Source organism: Dermacentor albipictus, unplaced genomic scaffold (genome assembly GCF_038994185.2).
Source record: "Dermacentor albipictus isolate Rhodes 1998 colony unplaced genomic scaffold, USDA_Dalb.pri_finalv2 scaffold_15, whole genome shotgun sequence".
NCBI classification, from domain to species: Eukaryota; Metazoa; Arthropoda; class Arachnida; order Ixodida; family Ixodidae; genus Dermacentor; species Dermacentor albipictus.
This window is the reverse complement of record NW_027225569.1, coordinates 14,313,694-14,340,901: the sequence shown is the minus strand read 5'-3', so window position 1 is coordinate 14,340,901 and position 27,208 is coordinate 14,313,694. Positions and strand designations below refer to the sequence as shown.

The 27,208-nt window shown below is 44.9% G+C and overlaps 1 long non-coding RNA gene across 1 annotated transcript in view; it reads right to left on the bottom strand.

The window, feature by feature from the left end:
• Window positions 1-5,015: 5,015 nt before the first annotated feature.
• Window positions 5,016-27,208, bottom strand: part of LOC139051859 (uncharacterized) — a 110,217-nt gene continuing 88,024 nt past the window's right edge. The window contains exons 2-3 of the long non-coding RNA XR_011509586.1: window positions 10,266-10,407; window positions 5,016-5,123 (exon numbers count right to left, since the gene is read on the bottom strand). This is a non-coding gene — a long non-coding RNA (uncharacterized lncRNA). The remainder of the gene's footprint in view (window positions 5,124-10,265; window positions 10,408-27,208) is intronic.

The following is a 27,208-nucleotide window of genomic DNA, read 5'->3' as shown; positions in this document are numbered from 1 at the left end:
TTGTCCATCCGAGTCAGGAATGGTCGTGGCTTGAGAGAGCTCACTAAGCCATTTCAGTATAAATAATCGAACTCAAAAGTTGTGTTAGTACCGATCTGTGTGAGGCGCTACAAACGTGCAATACGCTGGAAAAATTTCACGCCTGCTAGGCTTGGCACACAGATAACTACATTATCTGAAACGTTTCCTGTGGCAAGTCTGATCACGTTTCCCAAAATTAAAGAACAAAGCACGTCACAGTATGTTTGTTTCGGCCCCATGGTGCGTTTCTTCCAGCTGCATGCGTGGTGGGCCTGCAACCAGAAGGCAAACGTGCTGCTCTTATCTCGCCGCGAACGGGCTGGCCGTGCCTAGACGTAGAGCTAAGTTTCTCCTACACGTTTGACGGGGTTAACTGTCACTTCGCTCATCCCGTCTGAGACAGCCGTACATTAATGCCACGGCAAATTCGCGCGTACCTTCCCGAGTCACCAATCATAGAGAGATTAATTATCGTCCAGTGACCGAACATTACGCGTTTGTACGTTATTATTCGCGTCGTTCTTTTTGATGGATTCGTATTTTCGAATCATGTCTTGTTCTCTTTCCGGAAAGCTGCAATTTGTGCCGTGTTTGCAATCTATAGCTCGACGCATTGCATGATTCAGTCACGTTATGTTATCGTCGGCACTCTGCCACTCCTTCTTCGCAAACCCTGTAGTTGCGTCATCCACTGCGTGTAGAACTGTAGGCGCCAGGAAGTCGCTTCTCGAACAGTTCGGCTCTGTTCGTTCCCGTAGAAATATTTAGCAGGGCGCATTCGCCAAAGAGTATGCTACATTGGGAGTGATTTGCGAAAAGAATGATCCGTTTTTTAGGGATACGATATTGCTGATAAAAAGAAAGGTGTTTGCATTGCAAGCTTTTTACCTGATTAACTGGCATAAAGTGCTGAATTAGAAGTATTCGGCGGGGCGTTGCGAAAATAAGCATCGATGGATGACAGGCAGCCCGAGTATAGAGAGTCTAACGAAAGGCACTGTTTACAGCAAGTGAGTGAGTGAGTGAGTGAGTGAGTGAGTGAGTGAGTGAGTGAGTGAGTGAGTGAGTGAGTGAGTGAGTGAGTGAGTGAGTGAGTGAGCGAGTGAGTTAGTGAGCGAGAGAGCGAGTGAGTGAGTGAGTGAGTGAGTGAGTGAGTGAGTGAGTGAGTGAGTGAGTGAGTGAGTGAGTGAGTGAGTGAGTGAGTGAGTGAGTGAGTGAGTGAGTGAACTTTTGTTGGGTCCAGCAAAGCGCGATAAAACGCGCACCCAGCTATTCTTACGACAGAACCGACAGGTGAAGCCTGCCGGCCAGATCGCAGGCGCGCTGGACGGCCAGGATTTGGTCTTCAAAGACGGGAGCTCAAAGGAACACGTCCCAATCTTCCTTCGTGAACTTCGGGCCCAACGGCACGAGAAACGCGCCAACATTTCACAAATCAGAAGCTCCGAAGAGAACCAGAAGTAGGTTATACATCCCGCTTAAGAGGCACTTACCATGAGAGCGCTGTTTACTCGCGGCATATTTTGATTGGTGGGAAATATAAAATATCGCCCTCAATTCGTATCGCTTCGACACCAATTCTGCGAAATTAAACTTTCAACAGTCCAGCCTGACTACTAAAAACAAATGATAAATTCATTTGCAAAGGCGTTTGTATCGCACTTTCCCCTCTTTCTTCGTGATCCGGTAGTGAAGTTATGGCAGAAATTTGTCATTTTAATGTTTATTAACGTGTATATATATTATTACTTTTTCTGCTTTCTGGCTTCTCTAAGAGAAAACCCCTGAACACCTGAATTCGGTCGTAGCCAACTTTCGCGCCCACCACTCCAACTAAGCACGAATCTTCTTTAAAGTTGTCTTTTTCGCAAAAACAGGCTAGCGACGGCAAAGCACACTCTAAAGGGAGCGAGTTCACGAATTTATGTGCTATCCAACAGAGAACCTCACGGTTCGAAGCCAAAATATTCTCTATTCGAAACGAGATTTTTAAACATAACCCTAAATATTCCGTATTATAGCTGTATAGATATATTCAGACTTCATTACCTGTGTTCGCTGTGCATATGTCGATAATCATGTTGTATGGTTAACTCCTCTCTGCGCCCTTCTTGTTTCATATTTCCCATTTTCTTATTTCTCTCCCTCGAATTCTTTTGTCTATCATATTTGTATTTTCGTAAATACTGTACTGTGTATTGCATACTTAAGAGCACCTATAGAAATACTGTGAAGCTTTGCCTGGGCGCTATAAATATTTTATTGATTTATTGTTATTTCGTCTTCCTCTTCGTCATTATTATTATTATTATTATTATTATTATTATTATTATTATTATTATTATTATTATTATTATTATTATTATTGAAACCAATGTTTCTAGAAATGCAAGCGCAAGCATGCACAGAGGAACAAATTGAAAATATCAGGCTAGCACGAAATCACGCAAAGGGGGCAAAATGCCTGCCAGCCCTCCAGGAAGCGAAAAGCGGGAGAGGGAGGAGAGAGAAAGAGAGAGATAGCAGCGTGCGGACACACCACCAATGAGATGAAGGCATTCATCGACAGAGGTACGCGGCAGGTAAAGAGGACGGCAGTTCCCCAGGGAGAAATGCGTGCTGTGCAAGCAACGCAATCGCAGTACAGTAACCAATTATACGAAAGTGTCTCAGCAAACACACCACCGTCTTAACGACATCCTTTTTCTCTGCGAGCGCTCGGACACCAAGGCACAACGAACTCTGTAGGAGAGTGGCCACGCAGTGAGGCAACAATCGGCAGCGAACACAAAAAAGGTTCAGACTATCCAGCGAGACCTACTGGTCGCAGTGCTGCGCCTGGAGTATCATCGAGATCGCACAGACCTTCTGGACAGCCGCAGCTTTTGTGGGTGCATAACTAGAGGTCCTTCGACCAGGCCGTTCACTTGCAAAGGTACATATTGTGTGTTGCTCAAATAGGATCGCCACGTATATACGACTATTCGACCTAATCCACTCGATGGTTCGCGCTGAATTTTAGCATAGAGCAGGAAATCTTTTAATAGGTTTAGTTTATTAACCTATTTATGGGAAACGCTAGCTTGTTTCTTCGAGAATAAAGTCGATGCGCCGATCGTCGGTATCTACCCGTCTCAAAACGTGTCGATACCGCCGAAACCGAGCGGTGTCGCCATCTCTCGGGGCTACAGTGAATACGGTGTGTCTGCCGTAGCCAGGACACCTGGCGCCGGCTTTTTCTTGTGGCGAAATATTTTTTTAAAAGCGTTGCTGCACATAAACCGCGCAACGAACCTATTTTGGACGAAAGACCAAGCGATTCTCATTAGCGTGTTAAGAAACATATCCCCTTACAAAATTCAAGCTCGTTAGGAATTTGAGCGTGCGCGAGCGAGAATTTAGCTCTAGGAAGCCAGTATACCGGGTATTCCTACTTATGCGCCACTTTGTATCGGCGAATGTATCCACCGGCAAGTGAGGAAAATGCCATGACATTTAATTTTACTTACATTGTTATAAATACTACCCTAACTTGGGTTGTCAGTGCCACTTCAATTCAGTCTGCTGAGGACAGCGCAGGAGTTGCAAGCCATGACAACCTTCGCTGCGGTTAGCTTCCCTTGTAAGTGTTTTATATCACTATCAATGGCTGCCTGCTCCGCAATGGTTAGTGGGCGTGGATGCAGCTCACATAACACCTGCCGGATTTCAGTCGATAGGGCAGAATAAACATGTAGACCTCCCGCGTAGCGGCAGCCTGGCAGCTTGTACTATGTGCTGCTAGTAGCAAACAAATACATGTTCTCATACCCAAAGGTCCGTTTCGCGTAAGCCGCGCACACATAGTCGCAATATCTATAATGAGATGCTGCCTTTATCGGTTAGAAACTTTGGGTAAGGGATCCTTCATTCGCTGATTGGATATCACGTCTACTCAATTTTGAAAACAAGGACTTCTTTAGCGACTTCAAATCGATTTGGGGTTCGCGAGATCTATTTATCTGGCCAAGAGTTTCGTACCACGGTCATCAAAATAGCGTAATTTAGACCTTCTACTAATATCTCTAACTAAACTACACGACTAAAGAAAGAGTCCCAGTATCGCCCGAAGGGCGAAGCGTCCTTTGCGATAGCAAATTATTAGACATCTATACGAAGTAAGGGTAGTAGTTTTATCGGCCGTATGAATTTCTAAACCTTCGCTTACGGACTGCATTCGCAAGCATAGTGTCAGGCGCGCACGAGCAAACATGAACACATCCTACTCGATAACCACGCAAACTCACCATAAAAACGCCTGCGTGAAGAAGCGCGGTAACAGCAGAAGCGGGCGAATTCTGTTCAGTGGTGCCTCTCGCTTCTACGCGAACTAAGCGGCGAGGACACGGCACACACTAAGCTATCAGCACCTCGGCGCACTCAGTCCCTCATTGCACATCGCTTTCAAGATACCCTCGTAGACACGCCATTGGAAGCCGTCGTCGTAGCTCATGCCAAAAATCCTCTTATCGTCTCCTTATCTTAACTGTTGCAGGTTCTTTCCTGCGTTCCCGTCCGTCCGTCCGTCCGTCCGTCCGTCTGTCCGTCTGTCCGTCTGTCCTTCCGTCCGTCCGTCCGTCCGTCCGTCCGTCCGTCTGTCTGTCTGTCCGTCTGTCCGTCTGTCCGTCCGTCCGTGTGTCCGTGTGTCCGTCCGTCCGTCCGTCTGTCGGTCTGTCTGTCTGTCTGTCTGTCTGTCTGTCTGTCTGTCTGTCTGTCTGTCTGTCTGTCTGTCTGTCTGTCTGTCTGTCTGTCTGTCTGTCTGTCTGTCTGTCTGTCTGTCTGTCTGTTTCTCACTCTATCTCCAGTTCGTTCTCCGCTTGTCAGGAGCTCGGACATCTTTTTCCTTTCAAGCGCTATTTGCGCAACGGCGTGAGTTGGGCAACTGGCATATGGTAGCATTTTCGGATTTATTCTTCTATTTTATTGCTGTTTCTTTTTATTTTATTATTTTCTTGTTATTTTCGACTTCAGCTTCTTTCCGATCAAATCGTATTTTGAGCATTGGCCCGAAGAATTTAGGTAGTCACAAATGGAACTGGTGTGGTAGATCAAAAGTGGCACATCTAAAAAAGAAAAAAAAGCATTTGTGTTAACTAAGATGTAGTAACAAGATGCGGAACGAATATTGCGGCAAAGAAAAGTAACCATTGTAATGTGACCTTGTTTTTTTTACTTATATTAAGTATTGCTAATTTGCGTCTGCACTTTGCGTAGCGCAATATTGCGCTTGTCAGCAAAGATGAGTACTAAAATGAATCCTTTATCGTAAACTGCTTTCATGAAATCTAAAAGGAACCCTGTATGAAGGTGGAGAGTTTATCCTGTAGCATAATATTATTAATATGATTATTTTGCAATATACGTTACGAATATACGAGCAGTGTTAAGGCATATTTACCAAGGTACCTCGAAACGAACATTCTTGCTAGCGACATTTCTGCCCTCTGAAGTCCGTGCTCACGAGCAGACTGAACAAAACGAAAAGTATTAAAGGTTAAATTATCGAGGGTCAAATAACGGGGCCCAAACCTTGATCTGATTATGAACGCTCCAGAGCGTTCTTAGAGTTACGAACATCTCGTGGGCAAACGAACGCGTTGAGCCCCTTGGCGCGTTTTTAGTGCACCTAACCGAGGCGCAATGAGAACGCAGACAAGAGGTTGCGTGGACAAGGAACGCGCAGATCACAACGAATCCTTGTGAGAGCGACAGCGAGGATGACACGGAAATGCACTGTGCCCTCACGCAACGCCTCTCATGCTGCTGCAGCAGCTGGTGTTCCCCTTCGCCCTCTCTGCTCCGTCGATGGGCGCTCGTTCCCGGTGTTCTTGCTCAATTAGTGCGATTGCATTGAAGAGGACCGATGGGGCGAGAAGCCTTGACAATTGTCTACTAGAGTGTAAGCATTGTTCGCCACCGCATCCGCCATGGTTAGACGTGCATATGGTTGGGAAATGAAGAAAGGAAAACTTAGCGAAAATGAACTTGTAGACCAACCAAACAATGCTTACGCAGTAGTAAACAATTCTCAGAATATCCGTAGTTTTTTCACTTGTCCGTGTGCTCTTCTTTTGCTTGTCTTCCATTGAGTGATGTTTTACTGCATGTCAAAGGAAAATATTTGAGACGTTTCAAAAACCTGCGTGACGGTCTTTTATCAATCCTTTTGGCCGCTGTATTTCATCATAAGTCACTGGGATGGCAAGAATTCCTGGACATTTTTTTCTCGTTCATTTTGTTCTTTTCCTTCTCTTTCTGTTTCTCCGTCCGACACACACACTGTGTTGCTTAGGTCAGGGAGAAGAGAGGAATCCTTGCGTCACCCCGTCTTTTAACAATTCCCGTTCTTCTACAGGCGGATGTCTGGTGTAGATTTTCTTTTACTTGCCACAGTTCCTATAAACTAATTTAAAAATATTCTCTTGCCACATGCTTCGTTCATTAACGTCAATTCGCAGTGTCGCTTACATTTTGAATACTGCAGATTTATTAGCATGAATCGAGGCGGTCGTCTTGGTGGTTGTGGCAGTCGCTTTGTCCAAAACTCGTTTTTTTTCTCTTCTTTCTGCTTTTATTCCCTTTGCCCTTTTCCACATCACAGGGGTAGCCCACCGGTTCTTACAGTGGCTAACCTCCACACCATTAATTCTCATTTGTCTCTCTCTCCCTCTCTCTCTTTCTCTCTATTTTGTCCGAAACTGTGGTTAAATTAGATTTATCGTAACGCAGCCTTCACAAGTCGTTGTCGTTACGCGTGCGAGAAAAAGTGAAGCTAAAAGAAATGTGATAAAACTTGATCTCATCATAAATTTTGTTTCGTGTTGCATCGACGCTCAGTAATCGTCCAAGGCAGGTCGTAGAAGCAATGTCGACCATCTTTTCCTTTACATTTTTCTGAAGTAGTTCAGAGAACATTTAGACTCCGACTGGTTAGCGCATTCGCACTCGGTGTTAAAGCAACTCCTTTTCTAAGACGATGCGTTAACACCACTAAATCAGCCGTAAATTCATTTTTATAACGCGGAGTTGTCTCAAACGTGTAAGCTCGTTTTCAGATTGGCAATACATTACAATGTAAGAGTGTTTTGGAATGATAAATTAGTTACAATGGTAAAGTGATTACAGCACAAAAGCTGGACATCTTGCTCGAGAGAAATACCACCTACAGTGATAACCAGCGCTATCCAGAGCAACTTCTAGCTTTTCCAGTTTCAACCGGCAGCACTTACAACTTAAGGAAATGGAACAAGGGAAAATGTGACACCTTATAGCTCTCATTCAAAGGTAACTGACTACCATCACGTATATCTACACAGGAGTCTGATATATTATCAGTCTTTCATGTCCACTGTACCACAAAGGCGTCTCCGACCGATCCAGCGATATCAGGCGTAACGTTTAGAGACACGACAGCGGCGGGGTCGCGAGAGAAGACAGGCGTCGCCGATCTTTTTCTCGACAATAAGAGGAAGAGATGGAGCTCGCCAGTCTATGTAATACGGAGGCCATATTAACAGTGGACTATTAGAGTTAGCGAACGGTTGCCAAACGAGGGGAACGCAGTTTTATAAGGCAAGAAATTAGCTGGTGCGAAGAACTTGCATCGTCAGCCTTTCGCCAAAAACCATTCGAGATTGTTTGGTCCCTGGCCACCTTTACTGGCACCTGTAATCACAGCCATGGAAGCACGTGGAAAGTAAGGACTGGTTTTATGCAACCGCGCGCGTCGTTCTTCGCTTCAAATGCGTTGCCTTGGAGCATGGATGAAGTCTTGGGCGCCTGACCATTGAAGAAAGGAGTGTTAATAGCGTCGGTCAGGTGCGCTTAATACACGACCGTTTAGTGGAGTTGCCAGCGCCCTCGCCAAGAAACCCATTCAGAATGCCCGAGCGTGCTCTCGTGGTTGGTCAAATCAGCTGTTGTGCACCTTAAACTGCGGTGTGTATTTGCTTGCTATTTTGGCACTGCTCTTGTTCACTTTGAACCACCACGCACACCTGTGTAACGTGTGGAGGTTCGGCGCTTTACCTGACTGGCTTAACAATGACTTGACTGTGTCAAGCGTTTGAACTTTCAACAACCTCAGCATTCTTTGGTCTCGCCGGCCATGTGCTCCTTGCTGCTGGTCGAGGTGTCCTTAGGCCACAAATCCACCAATTCCAACAACGAATACGCTTGGTAGTAGGCATGAAAGAAAAAGTTTTTTTTTAAACATTAGTTACAGTGGCTGCAGTTACTGAAGCCCACTCCATGCAGGACCATATTACACGTCTGTGTTCACATCTTGACATGTCAGCCTCACTGCACGAAATGTCTCCGCTTTTAGTAACGTCGTCTCCCCTAGGCGACTTGACTATGGATTATGATGACTCTACTGCGGCGAGTCCTAATCGTCGATTCGGTCGCAATATCCCGCCCATGATATGGCATCGTTTCGCCGCCCTCCACTTCCGATAGTAAGGAATAGGTGACGGTATAGCACGCCGAATAATCCAAACTCGCCGCTGTTCCTCGGTAGCATTCGTCGTTGGCCTTTTTCATCAATATTTCAGGCTGTCAGGTGCATATAGAGGGGAGTTTTGCGGACTCGTCAACAGAAGGTGTCAACGCTGCGTTGTACTGGAGATAGGCACTGATGAATGGGTGGGGTGGCCTCATGGTAAACGTTTAATTAAGGCCCTTGGTCGAGTTGAGAGGTAAGAGTGTGTTCCGAAATGCCCGCCTCAAATGCAACCAAAGGAAGGAGACTAGAAACTACCACTTGGCAATCACAAGACTAAGGCACACTGCCCCTCTATATTATTTTTATGACTAGGCTTAAAGATGATCACGTGAAGCGCCCTCCTATAGTCGCGGAATTATTTCTGTGGCTATGAAGGGAAAGCTATGGGCGCGTGACTGCAGCGCGTGTGTTACTGCGCCAAGTAGTCCGGCAGCGTTTGCCAGTGCTTATGCTTGCTTGCAACAGACGCTGAATCAACGCAGCTTCCACGCGCGAAGATTGCGCGTTTGATCAGACGCGGAGTGGAGGAGCCGCAAAATAAGTGAACCTTTACAAGCAGTGATGTTTTCTGTTAGATTTGACTGTTTCCAATAAAGTGTTATTATTTTCTGTTTCCCAGTCTAAATTAACGTGCATCATAACGCGCGACTCTTTCAGAAGCGTTCTCACTCGTGCGTGATTTGCCTCCGTAGATTTTCCTGCACAGCCCGAAAATTTTGTTCGCGAGTGTAGGGTATTCTTCCCACCATGGACCGTACCCTCACCGTACCCGTTTGGACAGATCTACGGTGTCAAGCTACTTGTGTCTATTTATTTCTTCTAGCGCTGACAACCGCCAACGGTTTTCCATCGGTCTCGTCTGATGCACCACCGAGGCGCAACGCGCGCAACACCACTGCCGGCTTTCGTCCTCGCGCAAGCGTTGTGACATGTGGCCCTCACCTAATGTTAGAACCCAGCATGAGGAACTCAAGCGCAACACATAACCTTGCTATCAATTTGAATGCTTCATCCAAGCGAAACAGCGGTTCTTCTTTTATGTTTTTTTTTTGCTTGATTCTTTTTCTCTTTCTTTGCCTTAGTATAGCTGGTGATATCTCCCTTTGCATGGCATCGTTCAGCCTCAGAAACTGCAGGTACAGTTGAAGATGTGTGTATTCTGCTACAGCCGTACGTTGCCAGATCTCGGAGAGAACGAAACGCCACAATTCTTACGGCAACGCAGAATAGGCATATGCTATGTTTACGCAAGAGTCACTACGAAAGATGATTTTTTCTTCTACTTCTTGGTGAAAAGGCCCAAGCTATTGACGGGAGTTATTACAACTGTGCTTGCGCAGCATGCGCCGCATAAAATTTCACACGCCCATTAAAAAGATATTCTGCAGCCACGCAGGGCATCTTTTTGGGCTATGTAACGTAGCCTTTAGGTAAAGAATATGCAATGTTTGGCTCCATTGGCGGACATCGGTCGCACAAATACGCCACTGATGTAAATAACGTCTCATGCACATCACAGCATATGTAACATATACACTTCTCTCTAATCAGAGTCCCACCAGCCCTCTTGTGGGCATTCCATGAACGCCTCGCATGCTTAACGTGAGAAGCCCTCGAAACCTTAAAGATAAAAAAAATCCCTGAAGCATCATCAGCCCACCGTGAGAAAAGGATTGATAAGGAGGCGCAGCGGTACCGGCACCTTATTCTGGCAGCGGTTGTGGCAACAGGAACACAGACTGACCAACGTTCTTTGTATCCGCAGGCTTGTGTGGTCGTCTTCCACTCCCCGTGACCAACGTACCGCCATCTGCTTCCATGTGTGTCCGCCCGGCCTACAGCAGCTGCGCCATTCAAGAATATTCGGTGCCATCGGAACCAGCGTTGCGCTTGCGCCACCAGCCCACCGTGAGAAAAGGATATAAGGAGGCGCAGCGGTACTGGCACCTTATTCTGGCAGCGGTTGTGGTAACAGGAACACAGACTGACCAACGTTCTTTGTACCCGCAGGTTAGTCATATGCGTATGTATCGTTGTCATTTGTGATTCCAATATTGCTGCAGCCGCTGCCAAACATTGCTGCTGAACTTGTGTTAACTTGTACTGCCTAGCTTGCGTCGTCTACCCGCCGTGGTTGCTCAGTGGCTATGGTGTTAGGCTGCTGAGCACGAGGTCGCGGCATCGAATCCCGGCCACGGCGGCCGCATTTCGAAGGGGGCGAAATGCAAAAACACCCGTGTACTTAGATTTAGGTGCACGTTAAAGAACCCCAGGTGGTCAAAATTTCCGGAGTCCCCCACTACGGCGTGCCTCATAATCAGAAAGTGGTTTTGGCACGTAAAACCTCAAATATTATTGCGTCGTCTCGTGCGGCCTTCCGGGTGTGGTCTGTGAACAATGCCTACAAATGCGGAGCTTGCCAAAATAATTCATCAGATTGAATCCAAGCTTGGAAACGTAAGCGAAAAACTTCTTGATGACATTTTTGGGAAATTTCTGCTGAGGGCGAGCAATTCGGGCATAGACGTCGTAGAACTTAAGCAAAGAACTGATAGCTTGGAAACTAGCGTAGAATTTCTAAGCAAACTCGTCGAAAAGCTGAGCGCCGAAAACAAAGAGCTGAAATCCGAAAACAAATCTTTACAAGCAAACAACAACACTCTCACAAAGAAAGTTGGCGAACTGGAGCAATATTCTCGATTAAACAACGTCGAGATTAAGGGCATCCCTTGCACGCAAGGAGAGGACTGTGTGACATTCATACAAACGATTGGCAACAAAAATGGTTGCCCAGTAACGGCCAGTGACCTCGACGTTGTTCATCGTGTTCCTACTAAAACAGAACATAAAAACATCATCGCTCGCTTCTGCTCGAGAACGAAGAAAGCCGAGTTCGTCGTGAAAGCACGAAAAGCTAGACTCTGCCTGAGTGATATCGGCCTCGCAACAGCAAAAGAGAACCCTGTCTTCGTTAATGAACATTTAACACTTGAAAACAAAGCTCTCTTTTCCAATGCCTTGGGTCTGAAAAAAGAACGAAGAACTGGAGATTTTTGTGGACAGAAAACTGTCAAATCAAGGCCCGGAAAACAACTAAAAGCCGCGTCTTTCGCATGGCAACCGAATCCGACCTTTCAGTGATAACCTAACTCTAATCCACCTCTGCGCCACGCCTGTCCCGTAGGCAAGTCTCACAATTTCGACCTATCTCACAGCTAACCAGTTAAACAATCTTCTTTCAAATCATCAGCGATCTGTCTTGCACTTGAATGCGCGCACTCTGCGCAAGCACTTCGATGAATTCTCCTATCTCGTTTCTTCATTCACCTTCCCATTTTCAATCATCGGAGTATCTGAAACTTGGTTGAGCGACCATGATAAACACCTTTTCAGTTTTTCTAGTTTTGTTCCTGAATACTCCAATCGTCCGTTCAGCAACCATGGCGGCGCAGCGCTGTATATCTATTCAGATATTACTTACAACCGAAGGAACGATCTTAAACTTAATGTAACTAATTGTGAAGACGTTTGGATTGAACTTAAAAATGACTTCCTCAACATAGACAACAAAGACCTAATAATTGGTTGCATATATCGTTCACCCTCGTCATCAGCAACAGACTTCTGTACTGCTCTCCATAAAGTCATGGGACTGCTAGCAGATGAAAACAAAAATGTAATAATTAAAGGTGACATCAACATTAACCTCGCCGATAGCACGTCTACTAATGCTTTGCATTAGTCTGATTGTTTTAACAGCTTTGGTTATGAATGTTTAATTAAGATACCGACACGATGTGCTAACCACCCCATAGGTACAATAATTTACCATGCATTATCAAATTTGGAATATCCACCAGACGCAGGTGTTATGATGGCCGACATAACTGATCACTATCCTATATTTCTAAATTTTCACTATACTCATGGCTGCGAAAAAATCACGTACACGAAGTTTATATTAGACAAACAATCATTCCTTGACGCCGTGTCGAACCTTGACTGGTCCCCCATCTTTTCTACAAATGATGCACAAAAAGTATTTGCACTGTTTTTCTCTATGCTTAAGTCATGTGTTGATCGTCATTCCGTTCAAGTTAAATGCAAGAAGTACGCGTCCCCTCAAAATCCATGGATAACAGATAAGCTCTTAGCTGTAATGCGCAAAAAGGATAAACTTTATAAGAAAACCAAACGACAACCATTTACCAAGAATTTAGCCATCCAGAACAAAAAGTTTTCTAACCAGCTTTCTGCCACATTGAAAAAAGCTAAAAAAACATGGTACGAAAGGAAAATTTTGGAATGCGGTAAAAACGTAAAAAAAGAAATGGCAAATTGTTAACTCCTTCTTAAACAGGGCAAATAATCGCGAAGCTATAACAGAAATTGCATATCAGGGTATGGTATACAAGACCGCCAAAGAAATAGCTGATGCGTTTGCTGATTTCTTCTTTAGCAGCGAGCTACAGCCACCTGCGCATGACAATCCCGTGCCCCAGCGCCTGCCACATTCTTTCTTATTTCCAACTACATCTCAGGAAGTTCGAAACATTATAAACAACATGAAAATAACCGGCGCGGGCATCGATAAATTACACCCTTCCCATATAAAAAGAATTGCACCCCTAATAAGTGATGTCCTTGCAGACATAAACAACGTCATGTTTAAATCAGGCAGTTTCCCATAAGAGCTAAAACAAGGCAAGATCACCCCAATTTTTAAGAAAGGTGACCGCTCTTTATTTTCCAATTATCGCCTCATCTGTGTATTACCATTCTTTAGTAAGGTAATCGAAAAGCTAATAGAAAAACGTTTAACTAATTACCTTACAAAATTTAACATTTTCTCACCATTCCAATACGGCTTTCGCTCGGGTTACTCGACCGAACTGGCTCTCGTTGCGCTAACCGATCAACTAAAACTAGCTATCGATGAAGGGAATTATGCAGCGTCAGTGTTTGTAGATTTAAGCAAAGCGTTTGAGAAAGTAAGTCACCGCATCTTATTTCGTAAGCTTGAATCATTGAGAATCACCGGCCCAGCGCTCTTGTTACTACAAAATTACTTAACAGACAAAATGCAAGTAGTAACCATTTCAGCCGTTCATTCTAAAACCATGTTCACTAATATTGGTGCGCCCCAGGGTTCCATATTGGATCCGCTTTTGTTTTTACTATACGTGAATGATCTGCCTAACTGCCTGTCCTTTTCAAAATGTATACTTTATGCAGATGATACTACTATTATTAATTGCAATAGATGTATTACAACCTTAGTATCTAACCTTATTAGCGACTTAGACAGCCTGATGGAGTGGTGCCAAACTAACCAGCTACAGATAAACCCGTCTAAAACAAAATTTGTTGTATTCACTTCCCACCAACGAACACTTTACTTCATTCCTCCTATCTTATTGGGCGGAAGTCCTATCCCGGCAAGTTTTTTATGCAATTATCTTGGCATAGAAGCAGACAAACATCCTAAATAAACTGAACACATAACCAAACTAAAACAGAAGATTACCTACGGGATTAGGCTACATCTAAAAGCACGAAACATATTTGACCATCAAATATTACTATCTATATACTTTTCATTCGTTCATTCTCACATTGATTACTGCGTTACTTGCTGGGGAAACACTTACGTAACCCATTTAAACTCATCGCAAATTCTACACAATCAGGCTATTAGGATAATTACATTTAGCCCATATAATAACAACGCCTCATATCTTTTACGAAATAATCACATTCTTACAGTCACACAACTCGTTAAATATAATCTAGGTACCTTTTTGTTCCGTCAAATAAATTACACACGATGCGATAGCTTGGTACCACAGTCTTCTCTATTAAATACTAATATTACCAGGTTTGCAATGAATAGGAATTTCATTTTACCTAAAATCAATACTAATTATGGCAAACAGAGCGTCCATTTTTCATCTATCGCATTCTGGAACGCACTACCAATTTACATAAAAACACTTAAAATTCATGAATTCAAGAAACAACTAAAAGATTACATTATCTCGAATACTGATGCCTAGTCCATACTCATAAGCATTCTTTCAGGGTCCCTTCATTTCATTTTCATTGCCATACCGTGAGGTTTCTGTTTTTGCATCACATATACATTCGAGTTAACAAATTCTACTGTGTTCGTCACGTCATCTACGCAGTTACTTCATCAGTTGTCAACGGAATTGTGTTACAGAGCTTTTTTTCATGACATTTATGCATATGTAATTCTTCAATCATGGTATTCACACTACAACCTGTAATTTTTTAACAATTTGTTGAAAACTTCTGCACTTTTGTTTTATTACGTTCACTTTGTAAAGGAAGTCCCATTGCAGTCTTTGACTCCGGGACCTCCTCCTGAATATTAACAACTTGTAATCATTCTAATGATATCAATAAAAAACGAATCTGATTCTGATTCTGATCATGTACTCGGATGGTGGGTAACATGCTGCTAAATTCTGTTCAAAAGCCTTTTGAGCTATCTGGAAGCCATTAGGCCTCGCGAATAATGCATTTCATTTTCAACATCCCTAAAGCCCTTGTCAATATTATGCGAAGCATACTAGCCTCACAACCACGCTCTTCCTTGCTGCGCCGCGCGTGGCCGCGTAGCTACCATATGACGTCATAACAGCTGCAAAGCGGACGCTTAAGCTTCGCCTTCAAGAGTGGAACGTGATAGCGTTCCCGTCGACCCGCCAATGGGTGTAAGAGAATGGGCTACGGCGCAGCGACTACGCGCCCCGCATCGGACGCGGTGAGCGTCGAGCAACGCAGCATTCGGCGCGACAACGAAATGTGCGCCTAAGCAAGCGACGCACGCCTGAGCCTTAGAAACAGCACGTTTCTAAGGCAACACCGCGTTCTCTAGAGGCGCTTTCGTACCGCTTTGAAACATCGAACTCGTGGCTCAGTGGTAACGTCTCCGTCTCACACTCCGGAGACCCTGGTTCGATTCCCACCCAGCCCATCTTGCAAGTTGCTTTTTATTCATGAAGTGCCTGCTGGGATTTATCGCTCACTGCCAACGCCGCAGACGACGACACCGGCTTTTCTGCGACACGAGCTCCTTAACGCTGTCGCGTTAAAATAAAGGCTAGTATGCTTCGCATCCTGGGCTTAACCTTAGCTAAGCCACAGCCCTTTTTTCAACGTGCATGCATGTTCAATGTCCTCTTCAGTGTCAATTAATCATGTAAGTTCCATAGAGAGTGCTTGCTGCAAAAAATATTCAATGATTGCAAGAAAGAACACGTCATTTTCGGAGGCGAGCACCCACTCTTTAACTAGAAAACTACAAACAACTTGCCCCGTGAAAACGCGTATATGCTATACATGCCAGATTTCATTACTGGGAAGCGATAACATATTTCTTTAAAAAAATATGTGTGCGCTGCTTGACTTGTCCTGACAGATGTGCATATTAAACAACACACTACATGCAACCACTGTACGGTGCCATTAGAGTCATTGCATCACAGCAATGAACAGCAGGAGTCAAAGACTATGTGGAAAGCAGTACATTGGCAAGGCTAAGCGAAACAACCTATTTTGCATACAGGATATATCGGGAGGTGTGAATAATCAATCCATAGCAAACCACCAGTGAAGTAAGTTTCGTGTACGCGGCATAGGTGTCCGTTCTCGGTATGTTTTACCTCCCTTGTGCTTCTGATTTTTTCCTTAACCGGCACATGAGGGCTAGCTAATTTTAAACAAATAAGCCAGTTAGCGTAATTCATGCATCAAGCGATACAGAAAACATGATATTCTTATTTGGCGTCGAATGACCTTAAAAACGATCAAAGGGGTGGCTTGCTGTAACCGCGGTGTAATGGGAAGCATGCTACAGCGTTATCGCTGATATCTTTGCAACAAAAACTTTTTCACGCAGCTTGCTCGTTGTGTAGGGAAAAGGAGCCATAGCCCGATCGAGCACGTGATCCGTGCGCAGATGGCACCCTTTTCCCACCAAGCATGACGAAAGCGGAGGTAAACTCTAGAGGTAGCCTCGCGCAGAGTGTTTAGAAAGAGAGGCGTAGCTCGGCAGTACATTTGTCCATCAGACCCAGGAATGGTCGCGCTTGAGAGAGCTCTTTATGCCATATTAGGTATCATTTATCGGACTCAAAAGTGGTGTTGGGGCAGATCTGTGTGAGGGGCTACGAATGCGCAATACGCTGGAAAGATTTCACACTTATACTAGGCTAGGCATACAGATAATTACACAATCTGGAACATGATATTTGATGTGATTTTATATGTGACAGGTGGATGTCTGTTTAACATTTATTTCTCTAAGTAGCAACCATGCTTATGAATTGATGGCAAAAAAGTTGAATTATCTTTCCAACGTGCTCTATATATTATCGTCACTATCTTGTATTGCTCTACTGCAGGTTTATTAGCGCGAATAGATGTGTTTGACTATGCGATTGTGAGAGGCGCCATGTTCAAAATTGTCCGTAAAAGAAACAAGGGTTTATCGGAAGCGTAGCCTTGAATACTCATTGTAGTTATGTGTGGGAGAGAAGAGGAAGCTGAAAAACATATAGTTACGTCTTGCATCGACGCCTAAAACCATCCTAGCTGTGTCGTAGAAATAATGTCGAACATCTTTTCTTTTTTTTCTCAAATAATTCACAGAACTTTATTATCCAAACTGGGTTGGTCATTCGCGCTTGCTGCTAAAACTTTCTTTTTTTTTCTAAGGTGACGCGTTGTCACTTCTAAGTCCTCAGTGATTTTTTTTTCTATAAGGCGAAGTTCGATGAAACGTGGTAGTTCCATTTCAAAGTGGCTGTAAAGTTCCAATCTAAGAGTGCTTTACAATGATAAATGTGTTACAATGATAAAGTGATTACAGCACTCAAGCTCAACATTTTGCTAGTGAAAAATAGCACCTACCGTGCAAACCACAGGTACTCAGTTCAACTTCTTGCTTCTCCACCTGTCCGGCAGCACTAACCACTTAAGGTAGGCAATAAGAAAAAATGTAACACCTCATAGCGATCGTGGAGGGCTAACTGACTGCCGTCACGTATATCAACAGAGGATTCTGAGAAGTTAAAGTACCATCGGTCTATTCATATCCACTGTAGGACGAAGGCATCTGTCAGCGATCCAGTGATATCAGTCGTAACGTTAACAGACAAGAAGACAGCGGCGATGAATAGAGCGCAAACGGGTGTAGCTGATGTGCTAGTCGACAATAGGATGAAGAGATAGAGCTGGGCAGTCAATGTAACGCGGAGGACGTCTGAACGGTGGACGATTAAAGTTACCGCTTGAACGGTTGGCAAGGGAAGGAAACGAAGTTTGTTGATGGCAAAGAAGTGAGTGGTGTATGAGATTTGGAAATTTGGACGCGTAAGATGAAATCAGCTCGCACAAAACAGGGGTGATAGGAGATACTTCGGAGACGCCGTCTGAGAAGTGCTACACATCAAAAGTCGTTAATGAGTAAAAAATTAGTGTTGAGCTGAGAGACAGAACAAGATATAATGCTGCTATTTTATTAATTTCATGTCGAAGAAATCATAATCTGGACAAACACAAGAACTCCAGCAGAAAAAATATTCAAAAAGATTCACCGATGATGATGGTTCTCCGTAACAAAATTTGGAACCCACCTCTATACGTGTTTTTATTTGCCAATGTATTGGCTGGCCCAGACAATCTGTCTCGTGTGGCACTCTGCAAACATAGCGAAGCGTTTGTGAAGTATTAGCACTCAAACAGAACGATAGCGGCGAGAAGAGTCCGTGATCGTCGGAAATCTGATCTGCAGTTCGATCGCGTCAGTTTTTGCGCATGGCTAGTCTAAGGTTGCAGTGTAATCGTTGGGGTCCGCATGACTTCCGGAAAGTACTACACAACTCGGGTCGCGCATACAAGCAGATTACAATACTGTGGCGCCATCCCGTAGTCTCTTGCGGCACTCTTCTTTCCTCCTCATCCTTTCGCCATACTCGCCCTTTACGCTTTACTCCGCCTGCTTTCGCTGCAGCCTCCTCCACCGCTTTCCTCCTCACGCTCTCTGCTTTCATCTCCAGCTGCGCTCCGCGTCCGCTTTCATCTTTCACTGTGCTCGTTCGCTCGCTTCAGAGGGACAACGCCCCGACGCTGTCCACTGGAACGGCCTCCTAAGAGGTGTGCTCTAAAACGATTCATGGTGAGGTTACACTGTTTCAATTCTGTATTTGTGCGCTTTTATCCCCTGCACAAACCTTTGCCTGGGTTCCGCTTTTACGTATGCTCCTTGCTTCTATTTCAGCTGGGCTCAGTTCCATCATATTTTATTGCGATAGCAGTCATATGGATGCTTGAAGGCTGTTGGTGTGTCGGACCCACCGCCGTGCGGTCATGCTATCGATGGCAGAGGATGTTTAGGGTAAGACGGTTTCAAGTGATGCGAGAGACGTGCAGTGTGCTTGGCAGCAAGAGAACACGGAGTCGGTTGACCGCGCCATGGAAGCAGGAAAAAAAGACTAGGTGGAAGTGTCACGTGATTCCGCTAGCATCGGCAAGCAAACCTACTATGACGCCACCCCTCCCGCTCGCCGCGGCCTTGTGCGCGACTACTGCCTCTTGTGTAGGATTAGGCTTACATGGTTGCGGAAGCACTCGAGATTGTTTGTTACGTGTTGACCTTTCTTGGCGGCTTCCGACAGAGGCACGGAGGCTCGCGGGAAGTAACGGGTGGTTTTCTGCTTTCGCGCGTATGGTTCTTCGCTTCACATGCATTGCCTTCAAACATGTACAAAGTTATGGTCGTCTTACCCCTGACGACAGAATTTTTAAAAGCGTCGCTAACTTGCGCTCAACACCGCCGTTGGTGGAGATGCAAGCGCTCTTGCCTCGGAAGCCATACAGAATGCCCCAGCGTGGTCAGTTGCTTGGTCCAATGAGGTGTTGTGCACCTTAACTCTTTCGGTACTGCGCCAATTGGACATAGACCGCTAACGATAGCTTGAAACGTCGCTTTCAAGACCTCCCGCGCCGCTTACGGACAAACTGCGCTATAAGGATGTCAAGGAGGAGAACTATAAGACACGTGTTTAGGCGCAAGTTAAAACACACACAAACGGAAGACACATTAGGAGAACACGGGCCGTGTTGTCTTTTTGTGTCTTCCTTTTGTGTGTGTTTTACCTTGCGGCTAAAAACATGTCTTTTAGCAAGCACCAACTAGGCCTACAAGCAGTGCTGTTGCAAAAGGGCAATTATAATTTTTTGTTATCTAAGCAGTTGGCTTTTTTCCAACCAGGTGGAGAATTTTTAACGCGCTTTGAGGTTACACGATCGACAAAGCAGAAAGCAAAAATGGCCGCCCGCTATTGATTGCTTAAACGCAGCTTTACAGACCTTACTCGCCGCTCACGGGCACACCGCGCCATTGGACGTGATGGACAAGAACAATATTTTCGTTTTCTAAGCAGTTAGAGTTTTTCAGGAAAGACAGGAATTTTCGAATGCACTCCGATGTTTCTCGAGTGTCAAAGTAGGAAGCAAAAATGACCGCCTCAGGGAGTGGTGCTCGTGCTTCGAAAGATCTCAGATGCGATTCCGTTGCGTCTCCGTAGTATTTTATCAATGTATGGAGCAGCAGCGTGTCTGAGGATGCTGCCTATTCGTTGGACGTTCACCCTGAGATCGAGCACGACGCAAACCAGCCCTGAACAACCACGGCCACAACTCGGCGCTTCAAACTGTAGTGCTCGCAGCAAAATGTTTGTAGTGGATTACCTGTTCAATAAACTTTTTTCGGAGGTAGTCGCTACCAGAGGGTAATACATTTTGTATATCTCAAAAGTTTTGTTACGTATTTTTTTGAGTATATACAAGCATGTCTTTAAAAGTTTGGTTCAGTTTTATCCCCCAGTCTTGAGTTCGGCGATTCGTATGTTTTTTATCACATACATTTCGTTAAAAAAACTTTTATGCGGGAAAAGTTAATTCATTCTGCTTTTTCACTTATGCATTACATTAAATAATGAGCGCTGTAGTTTCTTGAGAAAAACATTTTGGGTTAACCTAGTTTCCCCATGGCAGCGAAACAGTTCAACTTCTGTGCGAATTTTCTTGCTTTTTGTTGCGGTATCTTTCACATTGAATGCTTCAACCAACAGAAACATTGGTCCTTTTTTTTATTCCATTTTTTTTACTCTGTAAAGCTGGCGATGTCTGCCTTGTATGGCACCGTGCAGCTTCAGAAGTTGAGCTGCGTTTGAAGGAGTGTAGTTTTTGCTGCTGACGTACGTTGGCGAATCTCGGAGGCCCCAAAACCCCACATTGCTAACGGCAACAAGGGACAGGTTTCTCCCACGTACATGGAAACGTCACGACTAAAGAATTATTTCTTTCCGTACTTTTTAGGTCAGAAGCTCTAAGCTATGGACAGGTACTTTTGCAATTCTACTAAGGCAGCACGCTCCGCATAAAATTTGAAGAGCCTTTGCACAAGTAACCTGCAGGCAGCCAGTGCATCTTTGGGAGCTGTGTAACGTATCTTTTAGGTAAAGAAGATGATGTATTTGGCTCCAGTGGCACTGTGATCATTGGGCACATCTCTTTACTGATGCCAAATAACTGAAACACTAGATATAAATCACATACGTTTCTCCAAAAAGAGGCCAACAAGCCGTCCCGCGGAAATTTCCTGAACGCCTTAAATGACCATGGCAACAGCCAAGAAACCTAAAAAAAGATGAAATGCCACTAAATTCTGCGGAAATGCCTTTTAAGCTCTCCAAAAGCCATAAGGATTCGCGAATAATGCGTTTCACTTTCAACCTCACTCAAGCCCTTGCCGTTTGCTACAACGTGCATGCATATTCAATATCCTCTTGACCGAGAGTTCGTAAATTTCATAAAAGGTGCGCTCGGGAAACAAAGTATTCGATGATTGCAAAAAAGAAGAACGCGACGTTTTCAGATCTGAGCACTTAATCATTAACTTGGAAATTAGTAAAAACTTGCCCTTGAAGTTAGTAAGAGCACGTGATAAGTTTGCGAGACGTGCTATCATGCCAGATATCAATACAGTGAAGAGTTTTAGAAAAAGGTTTGCATAAGAACAAAATGTGTATGCTGCATGACTTGTCCTGACAGCTGAAAACATAGCGCAACACACTACATGCGACGGCTGAATAGAGCCATGAGCGTCCTTGCGTCATAGAATTAGACAGCGGCAATAAATGACTATGTGAAAAGCCGCACTACAGAAATGCTGAACGAAACAACCTAATTTGCATACAGGAATTATCACGATGTGTGCATATTCAATTCATAGCATTAACTTGTGAATAAAGTGCCGTGTAGGCGCAATATGCTACGCACTTGGTATATTTTACTTCGCTTGGGCGACTGATTTTTCGTTTAACCGGCAGCCCAGGTACACGGAAACTTTAAATAGTAAGCAGCTGTAATAGCGTAATCGGTACACCAGGCAATACGAAGCAGCAGAAGCTTGATGTGGGCGAGTTGGTTTTGCGTACTTGAAGAGATGAGTGCTACAAAGACGCGGACTAAAGGAGGAACATGAATAAATGAATGAATGTTTGGTGTTTAATGGCGCAAGGGCCATGTATGGCCAAAGAGCGCCATGCCGTTGGTAATGAGTACGATGTGTGCCTATGAGTTCTATGAAGTTTGTGTGACGTGGCTTTAAGGGGGCCTTAAAAACAGTCGCCCTAAATTGTGTAAAATCTGTATAATAAGATTATGACCATGATTACTGTCCACTGCCATTATGGCACTACTGCCTCCTTGGAGCCCTTGAAACACAAGGGCCTGGACGCATGTGCTATGCAAAAACAGTTATCGCAGCGGCATCCTCCGGAACGAGGATGCTCTACGAATTAAATGGACTTGCAACATGTAAAATGCCATCATTTAAGAAACCGAGGACTGCCTTGGTGTTAAATAGCGGTTCTTGGCCATGAAACATTGCCGGGTGAAGAGGGATGTAATAACGGCTTACCAGAGGAAAATATTTCTTTCTCTCAGCTTTGGCCTCGCGACACTCCACGAGGACATGAAGCACGGTCAGCCTCTCACCATAGCTGCCGCATGTTGGAGGTTCATTGCCAGTAAGTAGAAAATTATGGGTGCCAAATGTGTGTCCTATTCTGAGACGACAGAATAGGAAATCTGTTCGCCTTGATTTTGTTATGGAAGGCCAAAAACCTAACTGTGGCTTTATACTGCGTAGTTTATTATTAGTTTCTGCGTCCCACATGCGTTGCCAGTAATTTCGCCGTTTCATCGGTAAGAAAGGCTTCAGATCTATGACAGGGACAGCAGCCGTAGGAGTAATAGGAAGTGATGTGAGGGATGTGGCCATTTTGTCAGCTAGTACATTACCATCGGATGCCTCTAGGCCATGTACCCCGCATATTACATGCCTATATGATAAATAAACACCGCCTAAGAGTGAGTAAAGTTCACGGAAAACAGGATTTGTAAACTTTTGTAACGAAATCACCGCTTTTACAAGACTTAACGAGTCTGTGAATAATATAGCTTTGTCAAGTTTTAATTTCTTTATATGTTTTACTGGAGACAATACAGCCTAGGCTTCTGCAGTGAAGTTAAGGGGTTCAATACGTCTGATTAAGAAAATGAGCGACCAACAGCAGCATAAGATACGCCAGCATGGGATTTTGACGCGTCTGTGTAAAATTCGGGTAGCTGTACTTCGATTGAACTACATGAAAATGCATAGTGACTTCGAGGTCATGACCGTGTTTGTTACCTCTACAAAGGATACATAACAGATTATCACCTGTCACTCCCAGGGGGGTAGTAGCTTAGCTGGAAGTGGTAAACGATGTTCGAAAATTGGGACATCCATTTCTTCACTTCGCTGTCTTACGCACAGTGACAAAGATACTCTCATAGAGCCATAGAGGGTCTATTATGAAAAAGTGTTTCGCACATCAAGTCGTTAAGGGTCGTGAAACACGGATGTTCCTTATTAGTGCGAACCTTAAGAAAATATGTTAAGCTGATGTTTGTTCTCTGAAGATGGAGTGGCCACTCATCTGCCTCTAAATATACACTTTCAACAGGGCTTGTACTAAATGCGCCAGTGGACAGACGGATACCCACATGGTGAACGGGGTCTAACATCTTAAGCGCACTCGGTGCGGCAGAGTGATATACTACGGCACCATAATCTAACCGAGATGGAACTAGGCTCCTGCAAAGATTCAACAGGCACCTCCTGTCACTACCCCAAGTAGTGCGGGACAGGACTTTAGGTAAGTTCATGGTTTTAAAACATTCTTCTTTAAGATATTTAATGTGTGGAATGAAAGTGAGCCTATAATCAAGTATAACGCCTCGAAATGTCTGCTCATTCTTGACAGGAATTTCTTGTCCGCCCAGTTCTACACAAGAATCTGTGAGCAGGCCTCTCTTTCTTGTGAAGAGAACACAAGAACTTTTGCGGGGGTAGATTTTAAATCCATTTGGTCTGCCCACATGGACACCTCGTTTAGGGGCTGCTGTACCTCTCTCTCACACAATGTCAGGTTGCAGGATTTGATACCCATTTGTATATTGTCTACGTAGACGGAATAAAATATAGCTGGCGGCAGTGAAGCATGAAGTGCTGTCATCTTAACGGTAAAGAGTGTGCAGCTGAGCACGCCTACCTGAATACACCAATTTCCTGTATAAAAGTACGTGACAGTACATTACCGACTTTTACTCGGAAGGTACGATTCGACTAATAGCTTTCTATTAGGTTTAGCATATTGTCATGAATGTCCATTTCTGATAAGTCACTGAAGATGCCGTAGCGCCACGTTGTGTCGTATTCCTTCTCCATGTCGAGGAATATGGATAAGAAGAACTGTTTTTGTACAAATGCGTCATGGAAATATCCTTCACTACGTGTATCATCGGTTGTGGGCCGCTTTTCTCTGAAGCCACACTGTTAGCGGTCAAGCATTTTGCAAAGTTCAGGGAAATGGATCAGTCGCTGACTAATCATTTTTTCAAATAACTTACAAGGCAACTAGTGAGGGCAATTGTGCTGTAACTTGCCACTGAGGAAGGGTGTTTGCCTTGTTTCAATACAGGGACCAAAATGGCTTCTTTCCATGCGTTTGGAAGGTCTCCTACAGCCCAAATAGTGTTGAAAAGTGCGAGTAGTGTGACGTGGGTGTCATTGTGTAAGCGTTTAATTATTTCATATATGATTCTGTCAGATCCCGGTGCAGAGCTCTTGCATGCGCTCAAGGCAGCTCTCAACGCGGCCATACTATTAGGTTTGTCGACTCTTTCTTGTGAGCGGCTTACATTCTTCTATTTGTTTATAGTTGAGAAAGGATTGAGAATAATGGGTTGAGCTCGACAAGCTCTGAAAGTGCTCCCCAAGTGTGTGTGCTTAATTATTGCCTTGTGTGTTTACCAAATCGAGCAAATATGTTTGTCGCCCTCTTATCCCATTAACCCTGTTCGAGACTTTGGCCTCATCTATGTACGAGTTGATACTCGATAAAAACTTTTGCCAACTTTCTTTTCTGGCCTGTCGGCGGGTTCTCGGGCCTTGGGACTTTACTTTCTTCAAGTTGACAAGACTCTCTGCAGTTGGAGAAGCGCGTAGCAACCCCCACGCTTTGTTCTGTTTCCTCCGAGCAATTCTACATTCCTCGTTCCACCACGGAACGTGGCATTTGCATACCCAGCCACTTACTTCAGATATGCATTTAGATGCGGCATCCCTATCACGAACACTGTAAAATACTCCAATGCAGCATCAATTCCTAACGAACACATGTCAGCCCATTAGATACTAGAAAAAGTTCGAAAGTTCTCCCAATCAGCTGTCTCAATATTCCACCTAGGAGCCTGTGGTGGACGTTCGTTTTCTTTTGGTGATCTTAGCAGTTTGGAGAAGTGGTTGCTCCTGTAAGGAGTGTTGGTAACTTCCCATTCAAGTTCAGGCAGTATATACGGGGAACTGTGCTAAGATCAATTGAAAAAAAAAAAGGTTCTGTTCGCATGACAGTAATATGTGGGTTCCCTCTTATTCAACAGGTACGCACCAGAAGAAAAAAAATGGCTGTGGCTTAGCTAAGGTTAAGCCCAGGATGCGAAGCATACTAGCCTTTATTTTAGTTGTTGAACCACTGTTTAGCCTGGTGAACTGCTGTTGCTTGGCTATATTTGGTTCGGCTAGACGAAGAAACAACTCATGCGTTACTCTGCTTCGCCTTCAAGAGTGGAACGCGACAGCGTTCCCGTCGACCCGCCAAGGGGTGTAAGACACTGGGCTACGGCGCAGCGACTACGCGCCCCGCATTGGACGCGGTGGGCGTCGAGCAACGCAGCGTTCAGTGCGGCAACGAAATGTGCGCCTGAGCAAGCGACGCACGCCTGAGCCTTAGAAACAGCTCGTTTCTAAGGCAACACCGCATTCACTAGAGGCGCTTTTGTACCGCTTTGAAGCATCGTACTCGTGGCTCAGTGGTAGCGTCTCCGTCTCACACTCCGGAGACCCTGGTTCGATTCCCACCCAGCCCATCTTGCAAGAGTTGAGCCAAAGCCACCTAGAAAACTAGTCTCTGTAGCACGCCGCAACCTTCGCTTCTCATTCCAACGAGCAGCTCTGCCTCCAGGAGGCATCTCACCTCGTGAGTGTCTAGCAGAGGCAAGCGCAGCTGCGACGCCGCGAGCGACGGCGCGAGTTGGAGCCCTGTTTCTCCTCTGTCGTGACGTCACGGTGTCACGTGGTATTGAAGGCGACACCGCCGCGCCTGAGGAGCTGGGTTGAGCTCTCGTAATATGCTTCGCATAAAAAGGAACTGTTCAACCATACGACCTCGCGCATCTATACGAGAGTCGCTCCACAGGCACCTGTGCGCATTGAAATCGCCAAGAACATAAGGCTCTAGCAATTCATCTATAAAGGACTGAAGTTCTTTCAATAATTGGTAATGTGAGGGTGTGTAAAGAGAGCAAATGGTGATGAGTTTGTTTAGGAGGACAACTTGAACCGCCTCTGCTTCAAGGGGCGTTCGTAACTGCAACGGTTGACACGCTATACTTTTATGAGTGACAATGGCAACACCGCCCGATGCTGCGACGGCATCATCGCGATCTTTGCGAAACGTAGCATACTTTCGGAGAAAGTTTGTGTGTATAGATTTTAAGTGTGTTTCCTGTAAACACAACACTTTTCGACTGTTTTTGTGGATGAGTTCTTGCACATCATCAAGGTTTCTAAGAAGACCTCTGACATTCTATTGAATGATTTGTGTTTCCATTTTTAAAGTAAATTCGTGCTGTGTGTACGGAAACGGAAGGGATGCCTCAGATCACAGAGCTCTTTCGAGGTCCTGTAATTGGGGTTTTTGCCCTTTCTGGAGCGTTCGCCGGAGCCTCACCGCTCCTGAGGTGCTTGGTGAGCCTTGAGGATAGGTGTAGTGTCCATCGCCTCTTGTGAGGTGCCGGGCACGCGCTCTTGCGAGCAAGAAGTTACCAGAGAGTGTCCTGCCTCGGAGGACAAGATCCCTGTGCCCATCAGCCCGGAGGTCGATGGGACTTCCGGAGGCATTTGGCTGCGCCGGCTCTAGCCAGCGCTGGAAGTGGCCGGGA